Source organism: Hylobates moloch, unplaced genomic scaffold (assembly GCF_009828535.3).
Source record: "Hylobates moloch isolate HMO894 unplaced genomic scaffold, HMol_V3 SCAFFOLD_3, whole genome shotgun sequence".
Lineage (NCBI taxonomy): Eukaryota > Metazoa > Chordata > Mammalia > Primates > Hylobatidae > Hylobates > Hylobates moloch.
Window position 1 is genome coordinate 95,308,114 of NW_026652278.1, and position 16,247 is coordinate 95,324,360.

Below are 16,247 nucleotides of genomic sequence, written 5' to 3' on the forward strand. Positions count from 1 at the left end.
ATTGGGCCTCCCCTCCAAATCTGCCTAACAAAGGCAGCAGGATCTTTAATACTGTTCAGCTTTGTAAATGGAGACAGGATACTTTAGAAAGTTGAGAGATTCCCTGGTCCAGTCTGGGGGAGGAAAAAATATGCAATGTATCATGGATGGTTTCACTTTCTTGTCCACTCAGACACATGCTCATACTTATTAAATGGATATATCAAATGCTTCAAAAGTCCTGATGTGTAGTAGCACGAAAGTTCCTTGTAAAAAAGAAGTTGCAAAATAATAAAAATTTCTGCAGCAGTTCAGGGTCCTGATGACAAAGCTGGTTCTGATAAGTAGCTATTTTGACATGCACAGCAGCTTCCCCTATAAGTCCTGTGTTTGGAGGCTTTCATTTAGATCATGGAAAGTTGGAATCCAAGTTTAAAAGGCTCTCTGCTGACAAAATGTGACATATCCATCACTGGATTTCTACTGAGTAATGAAAGGAACAAACTACCAAAACATGTTATCTGTCATAGAACAACCTCAAAAACATTAGCTAAGTAAAAAGCCAGACACGAGACCACGTATTGTATAATTCCATTGATTTGAAATGTTCAAAAAAGGCAAATTTATAGAGACAGAAATCAGCTGATTTACCTCAAAAGGCAGGGATTCACGCTCTCTAGACTACACATGATACATACATGAGAAAAAATAAGGAAAAGAAAAGAAATTTAAATATAAATAAACGAAAATAATACTTCTCCCTGATTATAACGAAAATCACATTCTTTTTGTAATAATTTGGAAGACAAAATATAAAGAAAAATCTTCAATTTTGCCACTCAAAACATTCTGGTTTGTTGTTTTCTATACTTTTTTATGCATATAAACATTTTAAAAAGTAGAATCATAATATATGGTCTTTTGTCACTTACTGTGTTTTGAGTGTATTTCTGTGGCAGTCAATACATTGTTGGCATCATCATTTTTAGTAGTTGGATGTATATTAAGTTAATCATTGCCACCCCAGAGGTAAATTTTCCTATGTATACATTTTAATGGACTCGAGCAAGTATTTTTGGACTGAATTCATAGAAGTAGAATTTCTGGAGGAAAATAACATAAAACAGTTTTAGGGTTTTTAATAGAAATTTTCAAATTATCCTGCAGGAAAATTGGTTCAGTTTCTACTCCCACCAACAGGGACAGAGCTCCAGTTTCCCCCTTCCATTTGTCCTCTATGCTGGTCTCTAAGCAGAAAATCTCATTGTTTTCATTACATTTCTTTGGTTTCTAGTGCCTTCGAACTTTTTTTATATGCTTATTGGCCATTTTTATTCTTGTGGGAAGTGTCTGTTTCTCCATTGCCTATTTTCTGGCCAAACTCCAAAGTCACATTTCACTTAATTTTTATCCTGGTGACAGAAAGCATTTTAACTTAGTGATTTTAATGTAAACAGGAGCAAGGCAGACTGTAATTATCTAGGTCTCACTCTGTCACCCAGCCTGGAGTGCAGTGGCATGATCATAGCTACCGCAGCCTCGAACTCCTGAGCTCAAGCAATTTTCCTACTTCAGCCTCCCAAGTAGCTGTGACTATAGGTGTGTGCCACCATGCCCAGCTAATTTTTTAAATTTTTTGTAGAGATGTGAATTCGCTATGCTGCCCAGGCTGGTCTTGAACTCCTGACTTCAAGTAATCCTCCCACCTTGGCTTGGCAAAGTGCTGGGATTACAGGCATGAACTACTGCTCCCAGCTGAGAGCTCACTTCTGTTTGCTAGTGGTGTTCTTGGTATCTTTTCATATTTGAGGCTTTGGTGCTAGTACTAAAGTATTACACTCACTATCCGAGGTTTACAGGACTTTTGTTTTAATATTGAACAGATGGAACTGTTTAGTTCTGCATCTTTGCAGGCATACAAAAATGTGCCTACCAGCACTCTGCTTTATATCCATTGAAAGGAAGAAGTGATACAGTAAAACTTTGCCTGGCTAGAGGCTTTGAAAGAATGGACTATTCTGGCTTAATTCTATTAACTTGGAAGTATGAAGATGAAAATAATTCAAAATTTACATTTCCTGTTGAATGCAATTTGAAAATATAGCCAATGATTCCACTTTTCTTCTCTAGTAAGTTTGGACATTCTGATCTATTGGTATTTTATTTTTATTTTATTTTATTTTTTGAGATGGAGTTTTGCTCGTTTCCCAGGTTGGAGTGCAATGGCGTGATCTCGGCTCACCAAACCTCTGTTTCCCAGGTTCAAGTGATTCTCCTGCCTCAGCCTCCCAAGTAGCTGGGATTACAGGCATGTGCCACCATACCCAGTTAATTTTGTATTTTTAGTGGAGACGGGGTTTCTCCATGTTGGTCAGGCTGGCCTCGAACTCCTGACCTCAGGTGATCCACCTGCCTCGGCCTCTCAAAGCGCTGGGATTACAGGTGTGAGCCACTGTGCCCAGCCTTGGTGTTTTATTATAGAACTCCTAGTGTGCCTGAGACTTACATTGTGAAGACTTTTTTTTAAAACTTGAGATGTAAGAGGATGTAAATGGTATTGTATGAGATCAGGCTGGATGAGAGCTGATACTTGTAAATGTACTTTTTAGATGAAATCTCTGATTGCCACTTGTTTTCTTATTTAACTCATAAAATTAAAACACATTGGATGGAGGATGGGAGTAGGAAGGAGATTTATGTCTTTCAATTGCATGTCATTGTTTCATATCAAGACAGAACATATAGTATCCCTGTCTTTGGACCTACAGAAGGAAACACATTTTTCTACCTGCTGTATGCCAGAGGTTCTTGAACACCTGGAGGGATTACTGCAGCACAGATTGCTGAGCCCTACTCTGGAGTTTTTGATTCATCAGGTCCAGGGTGAGGCCTGAGAATTTGTGCTTATAAAAAGTTCTCAGGTGCTGCTGGTGCTGCTAGTCCAGAGACTGCATCTCTGAGAACCACTCTTGTCTACTAACTGTAAATTGTAGAACTCTAGAAAAAAGCCTAGTTTGGTCTGGGATAAAAAGCACACAGATTATGGAGCAAATCATGAAAGATTCAACCCTTGATCCCAGACTACTATGGAATTCAGGTAACAAGCAATGCACAGTGACATAACACAATTCTTGGTTTTCATGATTCCAAAACATAGCCAAATATTGAGTGAGAAATTCGGTATCATTTGCAAGGCTTAGAGAGGCCAGGTGATTCTAGAAAAATGGGCGTTGTATTTGTTTTAAACTGGTAAAGAGCATTGAATGCTTATTAAATTGAAAGCTTTTTTTTTTATTTTATTTTATTTTTTGAGGTGGAGTCTTGCTCTGTCACCCAGGCTGGAGTACAGTGGCATGATCTTGGCTCACTGCAACCTCTGCCTCCCGGGCTCAAGTAATTCTCCTGCCTCAGCCTTGTGAGTGGCTAGGATTACAGGCACCCACTATCATGCCTGGATAGTTTTTGTATATTTAATAAAGATGGGGTTTCACTATGTTGGCCAGGTTGGTCTTGAACTCCTGACCTAGGGTGATCACCCCCCTCAGACTCTCAAAGTGCTGGGATTACAGGCATGAGCCACCACAACAGGCCCAAAAGCTTAGTGTTTTTAAAGATATTAGACATGTTTCTTGTTTAAAAAATATCTTAACAATAATGTAGGAGAATAAGAGAAACATTTTTCTAAAAAAGGGAAATCACTGTGATTATTTTATCTTATTGGAATGTTGAATAATATAGTCTGCTTTATTAATCATCAAGCATGCTATGGATTTTCCATTTTTATAGGATTCGTATCTCATTTGAGGTAATACTGGTAATTCTTGTACTCCATTTGAAGATGAAAAATATAGGCCAAACTCATAGACCTTGCATAGAAGCTGGATAATGAAGATAGCTCTGGAGGAACACGTAGATACACACATGCAGACACACATATATATATATATAGTATACACACATTTTTTTAAACTTTCTTTTTTAAAGTTTTAAAGCTTTTAAAGTAAAAGCTGACCCCTCCCCTCTCCTGGAGTGGGCAGCCCCTCTCCTCTCCCAAAGTGGGCGGGGACAGCGGTTGCATGGACAGCTTTCCTTGTGACACCACAGGTCCCTCTGGACATGCTGCTGCCTGGCCACACCTCCTTTCACATTCATCTTTCTCATCGACCAATGGGCTTGGATCATTAAGGCCATGCCCGTATTCTGAGTTCCAGTGGGACCCTGGTTACACCTCCTCTGGCTCAGTCACACAGCTGCCTCTATGTGACTGGAGGTATTTTGCAGTCATTGCTGGGATTTCACTGATGTGGCCCCAACACTGCCTCCCTCCCCACCCCGCGATGTCAGAAGAAACTCAACAGTAAATTGGCCATGGCCAAGAAAAAGGTAAAATAAATCAGGTCATGGCCCCCCAACCCAGCCACAGATCCCCTCCAATGGCAAGACCATTACCAGAGTCCATACCACTCCTGAGGCACACCAGGCTGGGGCCCCCAACCCCAGCATCTCTGGGGTCCCTCAACCAAAGTCTTGTCAGTCAACCCTGCCCCTTCAGTAATCAGCCCAACCCCTGCCCTCACCAGTCACCCCAGGGTGACTTTGGGTAGGTGACTCCTGGGGCTCCCTGGTCCATACTCAGCCCTCACCTGCTGCTGCCCCAAGCCCTACCTCCCTGGGTTCTTTGGGCTCACATCTCCAAGGACCTGGGCCCCCCAGCCCAAGCCCCTGCCCTCACCAGTCACTCTGGGTGACTTTCGGCTGGTGACTCCTAGGGCTCCCTGCTGCGGACTCTGCCTCTTCTTCTGCTGTCCCAAGCCCGACCTCCCTGGGCTCTTTGGGCTGGTGTCTCCAAGGACCTGGGTTCCAGCCCTGCATCCCTCTCCCCCATCATGGAGCAGTGACTCATGCATCATGCTGATGTGATCTCCCCCTCCCCAGGAGGAGTGGAATGTAGTGATGTCACAATCCCCCTAGGAACTGTCATTACTGCTCCAAGACCAGCCTTTGATCTTATGACCCTGTCCCCTAAGCATTCTCACCCCATTTCTGGTTCCTCTGGTTGCAGCACAAATTTCCAGCCGGAAGGGGAATAGTGACTATGGACCTGGGAGCAAGAGTTATCAGGCTGCCTTACTCCCTTAGCATAGACATTGACAGTGTGAAAAGGCTACACTTCCCCCATGAGCTCAAAACATTAACAGTATCTCTGGGTGGCAATGGGAGAACGGGTTTTGTTTGGTTTTCTCCCAGGCTTCTACTCTCCAGAGAGATTTTAACATTTTTTCCTGAGTTTTCCACCTCATATTCTAATTCTCCATGGTTCTAGGACCAGACTGCCCTTCAGTCAGTGGTCTCTGGAGTGAGATCAGCTCATCTTCTGTGGAACAGATCTTGAGAAACTGAACGTGACAGCTTGAATCTTCCTCATATCATCTCAACCTGGGATACTTTGAGTGCCACAGGATAAATGTGGGACATCTTTCTGAAGCATCAGTTTCCCTTGATTCTCTTGAGAGAGAAAAACACTTTAATGTACTTAGGGGTGACAGTCACATAGGTTTCTAAGAGTATACCAGACCTCTCTGAAATGAGGCTTGGGTTGTTCTCTTTCTGATACATTCCCAGATTTAACAGAAAGGCTGCCTCCCGCCATGAGGAGACATTGATATAAAAGTTTGAGAGGTACTGGTGCACTTCTTAACACCAACAGACATGTGAGGATATACGACTCTAAACCACACAGTGTACAGTTCCTGCCTACATAATGTTTACTTTTCTGCCTCTGCCTCTGGTTTTGGTCCCTGCAAGCTGCTGGTTCATGGCAAAACCCCAGAGCTTGGAGTCAGAAGACTGAGTTTAAGTTCCAGTATTGCCTTTTTTTTTTTTTTTAAGCCATGATATCAGTCCCTCTTAGTCACTAAGTGATTGTGACAACACCTTGTACAGTTGTTGGTGACATTAAATCAGATGGTGTATAAGATTATTTTGTAAAACTGTAAAGGAGGATGTGACTGTAGGAGCTTGTAGTTCTCATGAATATTACTGCTCTTCCTTCCCACAGTTAAAAGAATATCAGCAGAGGAACAGCCCTGGTGTTCCAGCAGGAGTGACGAGGAAAACGAAAAAAATCACAGTAGCTCTGAGACAACCACTTCTGGTGGTTGCCACTCACCTGGGGATGTGAGTCTTGGCTGGCCAGGCTCCTGGGGATAGGAGGCCCAAGGGGCAGTAGAAGGTAATTGTTAAGACTGTGGAAGAACTGCCAGGTCCTGGTTAAGAATGCTGGGTTTGAATCCTGCCTCTCCATCTGCTAGGGATATGATTTAGGGCAAGTTGCTTGAGCTCTTTGGGCCTCTCTTTTCACATCTGTAAAATAGAAGTGGTGTTGCTGCTTGCCTTCCATTTGTGAAGCTTAAATGAGATTTGTAATTGCTGTTGTTTTTATGTTAATCCCTAGTACGTGGCCTGCTGTAAACACCCAGGACAGCCAGGAAATGGTTGTTGTTGTTTGATTTTCCTCATTCCCAGTCTCAAGGGGAAGCCAGGCCAATGAGAACAGCCACTTGTCATCAAGCTGTCCCTTTAGGAGTCACTGAAAGGGCCCCAGGCACTACAATTAGGAGAAGATCTAACTTGCCACAAGATTGCTGGGTGACCACAGAAAAATCACTTCTTCTCCTGGGCCTCAGTTTTCTCCTCTGTAAGATGATACCGGATAAGATCAGTGTCTTTAAAACTTGTGTTTTTGCTGGAGCCCCCTTTGCTCAAGTGAACCCTTACTCAGAAGTCTGGTTTTTTTAAATGGAGGTGGTGGTCTGGAGCTCTACTAGATTCATCGCCCATGTCCTGGGCCTGAGGGAGGGGTCCAGTGAGTGGATTAAGAGCTGCATTGCTCAGGAGACTCTTCTATGTATTTGTTCCTGCCCCTGGCAAGGCAGCAGGTGGCCATTTGGAAGAATGGCACAGGCCATGGTTTTGATCTCTGCTCTTCAGCATTTCGCTTCCCTGAACCCACATTTTCCTTCTTCCCTGACTTTCTTGCTTCTTTCTAAACCACTTCTGTCTTTCTCCCCCTGCCCTTGTTTTTCTCTTTTTGCCTCCTGTAGATTCAGGACACTCTGAAGGTGCTGGTGTCCAAAATTAACCATTCCAAAGGGGGAGTGCTCTCCCATTGGACAAATGGAAGGTGAAGCAGTGCTGAGACCCCTCTCTGCCTTGCTGTCTCCAGCTGTGCATGCCCCTGAGGCTTCTCTGGTTTGGGGGATACTTTGGCTTATTTTATGTTGCTGCCATTAACCTTTAGCCTGTTTATGTCTGCTTCTTCACCTGCTTGATTAATTGAGTTTTTTCCTTCCCTGCATCTTTTATCATCTTGGAGAAGGTGAGACATACCTTAAAGTTTAAAAGTAATTTGGGAATAATGTATGGAGCAGGCATGTGGGATCTGGGGCTTTTTGTTGTTGTCGTTGTTGAGACAGGGTCTCACTCTGTCACCCAGACTGGAGTGCCATGGTGTGATCTCAGCTTACTTCAACCTCTGCCTCCCGGATTCAAGTGATTCTCTTGCCTTAGCCTCCTGAGTAGCTGGGATTACAGGCATCTGCCACCACGCCCGACTAATCTTTCTATTTTTAGTAGAGACAGGGTTTCTCCATGTTGGCCAGGCTGGTCTTGAACTCTTGACTTCAAGTGAGCCACCTGCCCCCACCTCCGAAAGTGCTGGGATTACAGGCATGAGCCATTGTGCCCGGCCTGGGAGTTGGGCTTTTGAATGCCCAGTGTGGTACTCTCAGACTAAGAGAGATGAAAAAAAAAACAACAAAAAACAAAAACAAAACCGACCTTTAGGTTTTGCCCTAAAGGCAAAGATCTACAGACCATATAAAAGTTTGTGCTTATTTTGGATTAATTCACTTTGGTTTAAGAGTAGGGAACATAGGGTTAAGATAAAATGAGTTCACATTATAGCTGGAAGGGTTGAAGCTATTTTTTCAGAGAACTAACTGTAAATGATGTGAGGTTAACCAAACAGATGAGTGACTAAGACCCTAATCTCTTGAAAATTAAATGGACACTTAGCATATTTATTGGGCTTTTGACAACAAAGGCACTTTGCTAAATAAACAGTGGAGAGAATAGCTGAACAAGGTAGAGTGCAGACTGAGGGAGGCAGACTCCTCTGAAGGAGGCAAGAAAGAAGCTTGGAACATTCCAAATGCTCAGCTCAGTGGGAGGTTGGTTCTGAATGGACTCAAGGGTGGAGGAGGTGACATTTGAGGTTGGCTGGAAGATTAAAGGTGGGTAACATTCATCCGTATGGGGAGTGGGGGAGGCAGGGGGAGCGGTGAGGTCATGGCCATCATTGTGAACTCATAGAGCACCTTTCAGGAGCACAAAGAGCCTGGTGGGAGGCAGGGCATAGGGACACATGGGCTTGGAGACGACCTCCTCTGGCTGTGATTTGGCATTTCCTCCGTATCCAACTTGCCTGGGAGATTTCTGCCAAGCCAAAGGAGCAAGGCACGAATGGAGGCAGATCATGCTGGAGATGGGCATGGGGAGGGGGACTGACAGAGCTCCCTTGGCTGCTGTTAGAGAGTTGTTCAGTCATCACACCTGTTACCCCCAGTCGGTCAGGTCTGTCCAGGTGCTGTGACTCACCGTGCTGGCTCAGAAGAGACACTGAATGATACGGTGGGGAGCACAGGCCTACGGGAATCCTGCAGCCGTGCCCAGCCCAGGTCTTTCTGTTCTGGAAACAAAGGCCCAGATCCCCATATTTCCTTCTTGCTATTTTGTTTTTGGTTTCGTTTTTGTTTTTGAAATAGAGTCTCGCTCTCTCTCCTGGAGTGCAGTGGTGCGATTTTGGCTCCCTGCAGCCTCTGCCTCCCAGGTTTAAGTGATGCTTGTGCCTCAGCCTCCCCAGTAGTTCAAATTACAGACATGCACCATCATGCCTGGCTAATTTTTTTGTATTTTTAGTGGAGATGAGGTTTCGCCATGTTGCCCAGGCTGGTCTCAAACTCCTGGCCTCAAGTGATTCACCTGCCTCAGCCTCCCAAAGTGCTGGGATTACATGCATGAGCCACTGTGCCCAGCCCCTTGCTGTTTTTATACTTTTTCTATAGCCATAACTTTTTCCCATGTAAGTTTTTGTTTATTTGAATTTCTTATTTTTATTACCCCTGCATCATCTGCTACCCTGAAGGATCCGGAGGTAAGAGGCCCTGGGCCAAGGTGCAGTGACCCTGTAGGCCAGCCCCCAACCTCCTCCCACAGTGGGGGCTGGGTGCCCCTCTGCCAGCTGAGACAGCTCACACACACCCCAGCCCTAATGATTGTTCTTTCTACCTCTCCCCATAATCCTCCTCCAATTCCTCCTCTCTGCATGTGCCTCAGAGCCAGTACCAAGAACTAGCAGTAGCCCTGGACTCAAGCTCCACAACAATCAGTCAACTCAATGAAAACACTGAGTCATTACTAAGAGTCCAGTGGGGTCCCCTGATTCCATGCTGCCAATCCTGGCTTCAGTTTCCCTTTGGAGCCCTGAAGAAAGGGTCTGGGGGCCTCTGGTGCCAAGGGTAAATGGGGAGCTGGGGTGCCCAGGCCTCACCTGGAGGGACCCCAGAGCATGGAGCATGCAGCATGGCTCTTGTGTTGCTGCCCTCTTTGCTGCAGGGTGGAATGTCCTGCCCAGAAGGCAGCATGGCCATTTCTTGCTGCTTTTGTGTGTGGTTGTTAGAGGCAGCCTGGGGCTGAGTCAGCTGCTGTGGGTTAGTTGGGGGGAACTGTGGGGAGTGAGCACTGGATGCAGAGTTTGGAGGCCAAGTGCCACCCTGCCATTACGTGGCTGTGGCCTTGACCAAGTCCTAGGTGGGGGATTGCGTACTTGTACTGTGAAGGTATAGAAGAGTACCTTTAGTATGTTACCATTTGTGTAGAGAGGGGGAACGTGTGTGTGTGTGCGTGTGTGTGTGTGTGTGTGTATGTACGTACTATGATAATATACATAAAACATGTCTGCAAGGATTTGTAAAAAATTCAGCAGAGAGCAACAGGGTGGCTGGGAGATACTTCCCATCTGTACCTTCTGAGTTTTGGACTATGTAAATGTATCATCTTTTCAAAAAGTGAATAAAAGATTAATTTCCCCCTTCCTATCTGTGCCCCCACCCCCAGCAAGAAAAATGGGCTTAGAGAATAGGATAGACCTGAGTATTCAAATCCCAGCTCTGTCTAAGTGATCTTAGGCAAGCACTTAACCTCTAATGCTAATAATAGAAACTCTAATACTCTAATACTAACTCTAATACTAATAATAGAGGTAATCATAGTAACTGTCTCATATGATGGTTATGAGGATTCAATGGGATCGTTAGCATGGTACCTGGTGAAGCACTCGATAAAGGTTCAAACAGTGGTAGGAATAACTAATAACAATAGCAATATTATCTGATCTCTCTGGGCCTCTGATAGCCAGCTGTAAATTCGATCTTTTTCCCTGTCCCTTCCAACTTTACTGAGTTCTTTTAAAAACCAGACCACAGGCTTAGAAATGCCTTGAACTTTACTGACCGAATTGTATATTGAGCCTAGTCCTAGCCCTTTTAAGGGGCACTGTGTGGAACAGCCTGGGCTCCCCAGATCGAAACTTCTCACTCTTTACCATCCAGTCCTCCAGCCGCTGTGAAGCAGTCCTTGAGTGGCAGTTACAGCAGTCCATAAAGGCTCGGACACAGCTGGAAGCACATGTGACACAAGTGAGGCTTTGTAGAGGGAGGGATGTGGAAGGAAGAGGACCCCAGGTGGCCAGGAGCAGGTGAGGACCAGTGACAGCCCTTCCTAACTTCTGTGCCCATTCTTGCAGACGATGGAATCAGTTAAGACCAGCTAGAGCGAGATGAATATGCTCAAAATCTAAAAGGAGAGAGGGCCCGGTGGCAGCAGAGGGTGTGGAAAATGTCAGAGGAGGTGAGACCTGACCCTTAAGCCCCCCACCTTAGATAGGTCACTGGATCTTTCTAGGCATCTGTAAAATGGGAATAGTACAGCCAGAGGTGGTCATGGGTCTAGGCTTTGTGGAGGTGGAGGCAGAGAGGGAGATGGTAGCCTGTCCAGCCACCAGCCCCTCTCTCCAGGGCCCTTTTGAAACCCCGTGCTTTGGGCAGGTTCACACATGGAAGGAGAAGAAGCATGACACGCATTGGCTACAGGAGCTGGAGAGGAGCTTGGCTGAACTCAAAAACTAGATGGGTAAGATGGGGCTGCCATGGCCTGGGAGCAGGACTGGCATCAGAGGACTGTGGGGGTGGCTTAGAATGCCCCAGGGAGGTGGGTAGATGGAAGGGCCTTGAGGCAGAGGGAAAGAGGTCTGTGCCAGGAGACGGCAAGTCTTGTAATCTCCATGAACCTCAGTGTCCCCATCAACAAAGAGGGAGGAGTGCTCATTGTCAGCCATCCACAGTGCTCTCTATCTGAAAGTGGCTTGGAAGATTGGCTACCATCTGACAGAGAGGAATCCTTAGCAGTGAGGCCAAGTTTGGGGAGCCTGAGAGGAGCTGTGCACCAAGAGAAGGGCTTTTATTTGTTGTTTTGTTTCGTTAACCCAGAGGCCCTTGTTGTCTGCTTCCTTTCTCAGCTGAACCCCTGCCCCCGGAGCCCCCAGCAGGGTCCTCTGAGGTGGAACAGCAGCTACAAGCTGAGGCCGAGCCCCTGAGGTAGGAGATGGAGAGTTTGGCAGGACAGCTCCAAGCTCAGGTCCAAAACAATCAAGGCTTGAATCACCTGAACTGGGAGCAGGAGGAGAGGCTGCTGGAACAGTAGATGCTGTGGGAGCAGGAGAGGCTGCAGGAGCTGGAGGAGAAGCTACGGGAGCAGGAGAGGCTGGGAGAGTGGGAGGAGAGGCTGGGAGAGTGGGAGGAGAGGCTGCGGGAGCGGGAGGAGAGGTTGTGGAGCGGGAAGACAGGCTGCTGGAGCTGGGGCGGAAGGCCAAGATCTGGGAGGAGCAGGCAGATACGCGCATGCAGACCCTGCAGAACCGTGCCACCATCAACCGCGCGCTCTCTCAGAACCACCAGCTCAACTAGCAGCTGGCTGGGCCACAGAGCGGCTTAGAGGAGCTGGTGAGTTGCCCCGCCTGGTGAGCCTGCCCTCCTCCCTTGCCCTCCAGGCCTTTGATTCCCCACCAGTAAAATGGGGCAGTGTAGCCCCCAAGTGAGATGGTACTTCTAAAGGCACCTGTGAGCCAGAGCCCTGCTCTGATGGCTGTGGGAGAGAGGGGATGATTTTTCTAACCTGCCTCCACCCTTCCTGGTGCCATGGGAGGCAGACACCAAGTTCTGGGGTCTCCAGCTGCAGTGGGTGGCCGCTGATTGCTTCTCTCTGTTCAGAACAACGAGAATAAGAGTGCACTGCAGTTGGAGCCGCAAGTAAAGGAGCTGCAGGAGAAGCTGGGCAAGCGGAAGGAGACCGTAGCCTCTGCCCATCCAAGAAGGGCTGGGAAGTGAGCACCAGCCTCTGGGGAGGGGAGGTGCGAGGCCAAAAGCAGCTCCAGCCTGGGGGCAGGTGACCCCAGCTCCCTCCAGGGCAGTCCTGTGACTGTTTCTTGCTTCCTGCTCTCTGACTTTTAGAGATGGGTAGCCCTGGGCTCCTCCCAGGTGTGGACATCATCATCCCAGCTACAGGCATGGAGCCCCCCAATCACAGGGGAAGAGTCGTGGTATAAGAGGTTCCTTATGCCAGGGGTGGTGACTCACGCCTATAATCCCAGCACTTTGGGAGGCTGAGGCAGGAGAATCACTTGGGGTCTGGAGTTTGAGACCAGTCTGGACAACATGGCGAAAACTCATCTCTACTAATATCACACACACACACACACACACACACACACACACACACACACACACTAGCCGGGCATGGTGGCACATGCCTGTAATCCCAGCTACATAGGAGGTTGAGGCATGAGAATCGCTTGAGCCCGGGAGGTGGAGGTTGCAGTGAGCTGACATTGCACCACTGCACTCTAGTCTGGGCCACAGAGTGACACTCTGTCTCAAAACGAAACAAAACAAAACAAAAACAAAAAAGCCTCCTTACATTCAAAGTAGATTCCAGCCTCAGTTCCACTGGTCACCATTCAACCACTTTGCATCTCTAAGTCTCTGTTCCTTTAACTTCAAAAGGAAGTTAGCATTTTCCTTGCAGAGGTGCTGAGGATTAAATGAGATAATACATGGAAAGTATTAGTCATATAGCACACTTAGCAGATGGTGGTTGGCTCCCTCTGCTTTTCCACCAGCCTGTGGCCTACAGTTTAAATGGTGAGAAGAAGAGTGTAAGATTTGAGGCTGGGGAAGGAGGCATGGGGTTATAGGAAAGGGAGGCAGTCACTTAGTCCTGGAGCAAGGGACCAGGGGCCTGGGTGGGCAACAGAGCCCCACAGTGCCCTCAATACCCTATTAATGGGCCCAGAATCTGGAAGCCAGCCACTACGTGCCCTCATGCCCAGCTTCTGCAGGTGGAGCTGAAAAGCCAAGAGGCTCAGAGTCTGCAGCAGCAGGGAGACGAGTCCCTGGGTCACCTGCAGCAGTACGTGACTGCCTATCAGCAGCTGACCTCTGAGAAGGAGGTGCAGCACAGGCAGTTACTGCTGCAGACCCAGCTCATAGACCAGCTGCAGCAGCAGGAAGCTCGTGGCAAAGCGGTGGCCGAGACGGCCCACCAAAAGTTTCAGGAGACCCAGGGGAGGGAATTGCTGAGGACGGAGCCTTGAGGGGGATGACCTGGCAACCTCCATGCCTTCTCACTCTCTTTCCTGGCCCCTTAGGAGCGCCTGGAAGGTACCAGCCAGCAGAACCAGCAGCTACAGGCCCAGTTGAGCCTCATGGCACTCCCTAGGCAAGGTACAGGAGATCTCTCAGAAGAGGAAGAGAGAGCCCCAGAAGGAAAGGGGGACTGTTAGCAGCATAGGATCGAGGAGATGGAAGAGACCTTTAGAACAGCTGGTCGTTATGCTGACCGGGTGTCTGCACTAAGTTTGATATCAATATGGTGACCTCCTGGGGCTGGGGGGCCACCAGGTTGCCTAAGGATGGGTGAACTGGCCCAGGTCAGAAAGGGAGCAGGTCAGAACTCCTGCACCGACTGGTAGTGGGACTGTGCCTGGGCAATATAGCAAAATCTTGGTTCTTCAAAGTAAAAATAAAGAACAGCAGCTCATTCCCCTCTGGGGAGGGGCTGGCTCAGGGTTACACAGGGAGGGTGAAGGCAGAGGTGGGCCTGTGGTACCTCCCTTGTTGGGTTGTCTGAGGACCCCTCTAGCCACCCCCCACAGGAGATGGAGGAGAACATCTGGACAACGAGGAAGAGGAGGCACCTTGGCCCATGCCGAGCATCCCGGAGGACGTGGAGAGCAGGGAGGTAATGGCGAGCCTGATTCCCCCTGCCCCCGCTTTGCCACCTTCCTCTGTGGTCCCTCCCAGACCCCCTTATGCTCTTGGTTTCCCCGCCTTCTGATTTCTGTGGACCCTCACCCCTTTCAGGAGGCCAGTGATCAGACATCATTTCACCTGTGCATTTCACCAACAGGTGCACTCTCTGAGGACCCAAGGGAAGGGTCTGCGCCCTACCTCCCTGCCCCATTTGTTCTGTATATGCCCCTATAGGAATACTCACCTCTTGCCTTCAGGTGGCATTTTTCAACTCCGCTAGAGCCAGTGCCCAGGAGGAGCAGGCATGGCTATGTGGGCAGCTGAAGGAGCAAAGGGTGTGGTGCCAGCGTCTGACTCACCCGGGTGGCCTTGGCCCAGAAGGAGCCAGAGGCAGTGGAACCAGCCCCAGGGACTGGGGGTGAGTCTGTGTGTGGGTAGACCCATCGGGCCCTGCAGGGGCCCATGGAGAAGTTGCAGGTGAGTGAGTCCTGGCATGGGCCGAGAAGGTTGGGGGCAGAGCAGGGCAGGGCAGGTTGCTCTCAAGATGTGACCCCATTATTTTGGGTCCAGAGCAGCTTTATGGACCTCCTGAAGGAGAAGGTGGACCTGAAGGACCGGGAGGAGAAACTAGAGCTTCGATCCATCCACTTCTCAGGAGAGACAGACACCGTCGGTGAGTGAGAGGCCAGGGAAGGCAGGGGGAGCTGCAGGGCTTTCAGAGGGGCCCCAGCATCTGAGCCCTGTCCTCCCGCAGGAAAGTACATCACAACGTATGAGAGCCAGAGGGCAGCGCCAAAGACGCAGTGCCAAAGACGCGGCGCCAGGAGGAGGACATCATCAGGCTGGCCCAGGACAAAGAGGAGATGAAGGTAGGGTGTGCAGCATCTCTGCGGGGGTGGGGGGTGGGCGTGAGCGTGGGCGGGGGCACTGGCACCAGCGTGGCAGCTGAGCACCCCTCCCTTCAGGTGAAACTGCTGGAGCTGCAGGAGCTGGTGTTGCGGCTTGCAGGCGATCACAACGAGGGGCATGGCAAATTCCTGGCCGCTGCCCAGAACCCTGCTCATGATCCTGCTCCAAGGGCCCCAGCCCCTCAGGAGCTTGGGGCTGCTGACAAGCAGGGTGGTGAGTAGAGCCCTCAGGTGGGATGGGCAGGCAGGAGCAGGGGAGGCTTGAACTGTGCTCAGATCCCCACCGCCCTCTCTCCAAAGATTTTTGTGAGGTGAGCCGACAGCCTGGAGCCTGCACCAGGAGAGGCCGGGGGGCTGTCCCCATGAAAACGCCACTGCACAGCAGCTCATGCAGCTGCTTCCCGAGATGCAGGACCCCCAGGAATACCCAGGCTTCGGCAGCAGCCCCTGCATGCCATTCTTTTACCAGGCTGCCAAGAACAGGGAGCTAAACATCACCATCATCTAAGAGCTGGTCAAGAAATTAAAAAAGAAGAAAAAAAAGTTACAGGGTTAATCTACACAATTCGTTTACTTCATTTGAATGTTAGAGTCACTCATGATTATTTGTGTTTCTAATTTATAGTTTGCATTTATTTGTAAAAAGTTAAAGGAGAATGGATCTTTCCCTGATGTTCACTCTGGCATCCCTTAGCATTTTTCTTTTTTAATTTCATAATTGTAGGTCATTAGAATGCATATTGAGTTCGCGCTTACGTGGTGGGAATTCAAACACACAAAGACTCACTATTTGCACAAAACTATTCTTTCTGGTTTGGAGTAGGCCGCCATGCTTTTTTAATGTTCTTGCAGCATGTATATTCATTACAGAATTCAGATAAAATTTGCTTATGTTCTGCTATTATGTTTGATCGAATTCTAATCACGGTGAGCT

The 16,247-nt window shown here is 48.2% G+C and overlaps 1 protein-coding gene, 1 long non-coding RNA gene and 1 pseudogene across 3 annotated transcripts in view; 2 read left to right on the top strand and 1 right to left on the bottom strand.

The window, feature by feature from the left end:
- Positions 1-4,829, bottom strand: part of MAP3K8 (mitogen-activated protein kinase kinase kinase 8) — a 68,992-nt gene extending 64,163 nt beyond the window's left edge. Inside the window, exons 1-2 of one of the 2 annotated variants that reach the window (XM_058436576.1) lie at positions 4,712-4,829; positions 912-1,082 (exon numbers count right to left, since the gene is read on the bottom strand). The gene's annotated coding sequence lies outside the window, so the exon portion shown is untranslated. The remainder of the gene's footprint in view (positions 1-911; positions 1,083-4,711) is intronic. The other variant, XM_058436579.1, reaches the window with a different exon arrangement.
- LOC116480967 (golgin subfamily A member 2-like) lies at positions 4,155-15,992 on the top strand (annotated as a pseudogene).
- Positions 8,977-11,165, top strand: LOC131380674 (uncharacterized). Its single transcript, XR_009212864.1, has 3 exons — positions 8,977-9,193; positions 10,650-10,736; positions 11,145-11,165. It is a non-coding gene; the product is annotated as an uncharacterized LOC131380674 (long non-coding RNA).
- Positions 15,993-16,247: the final 255 nt, after the last annotated feature.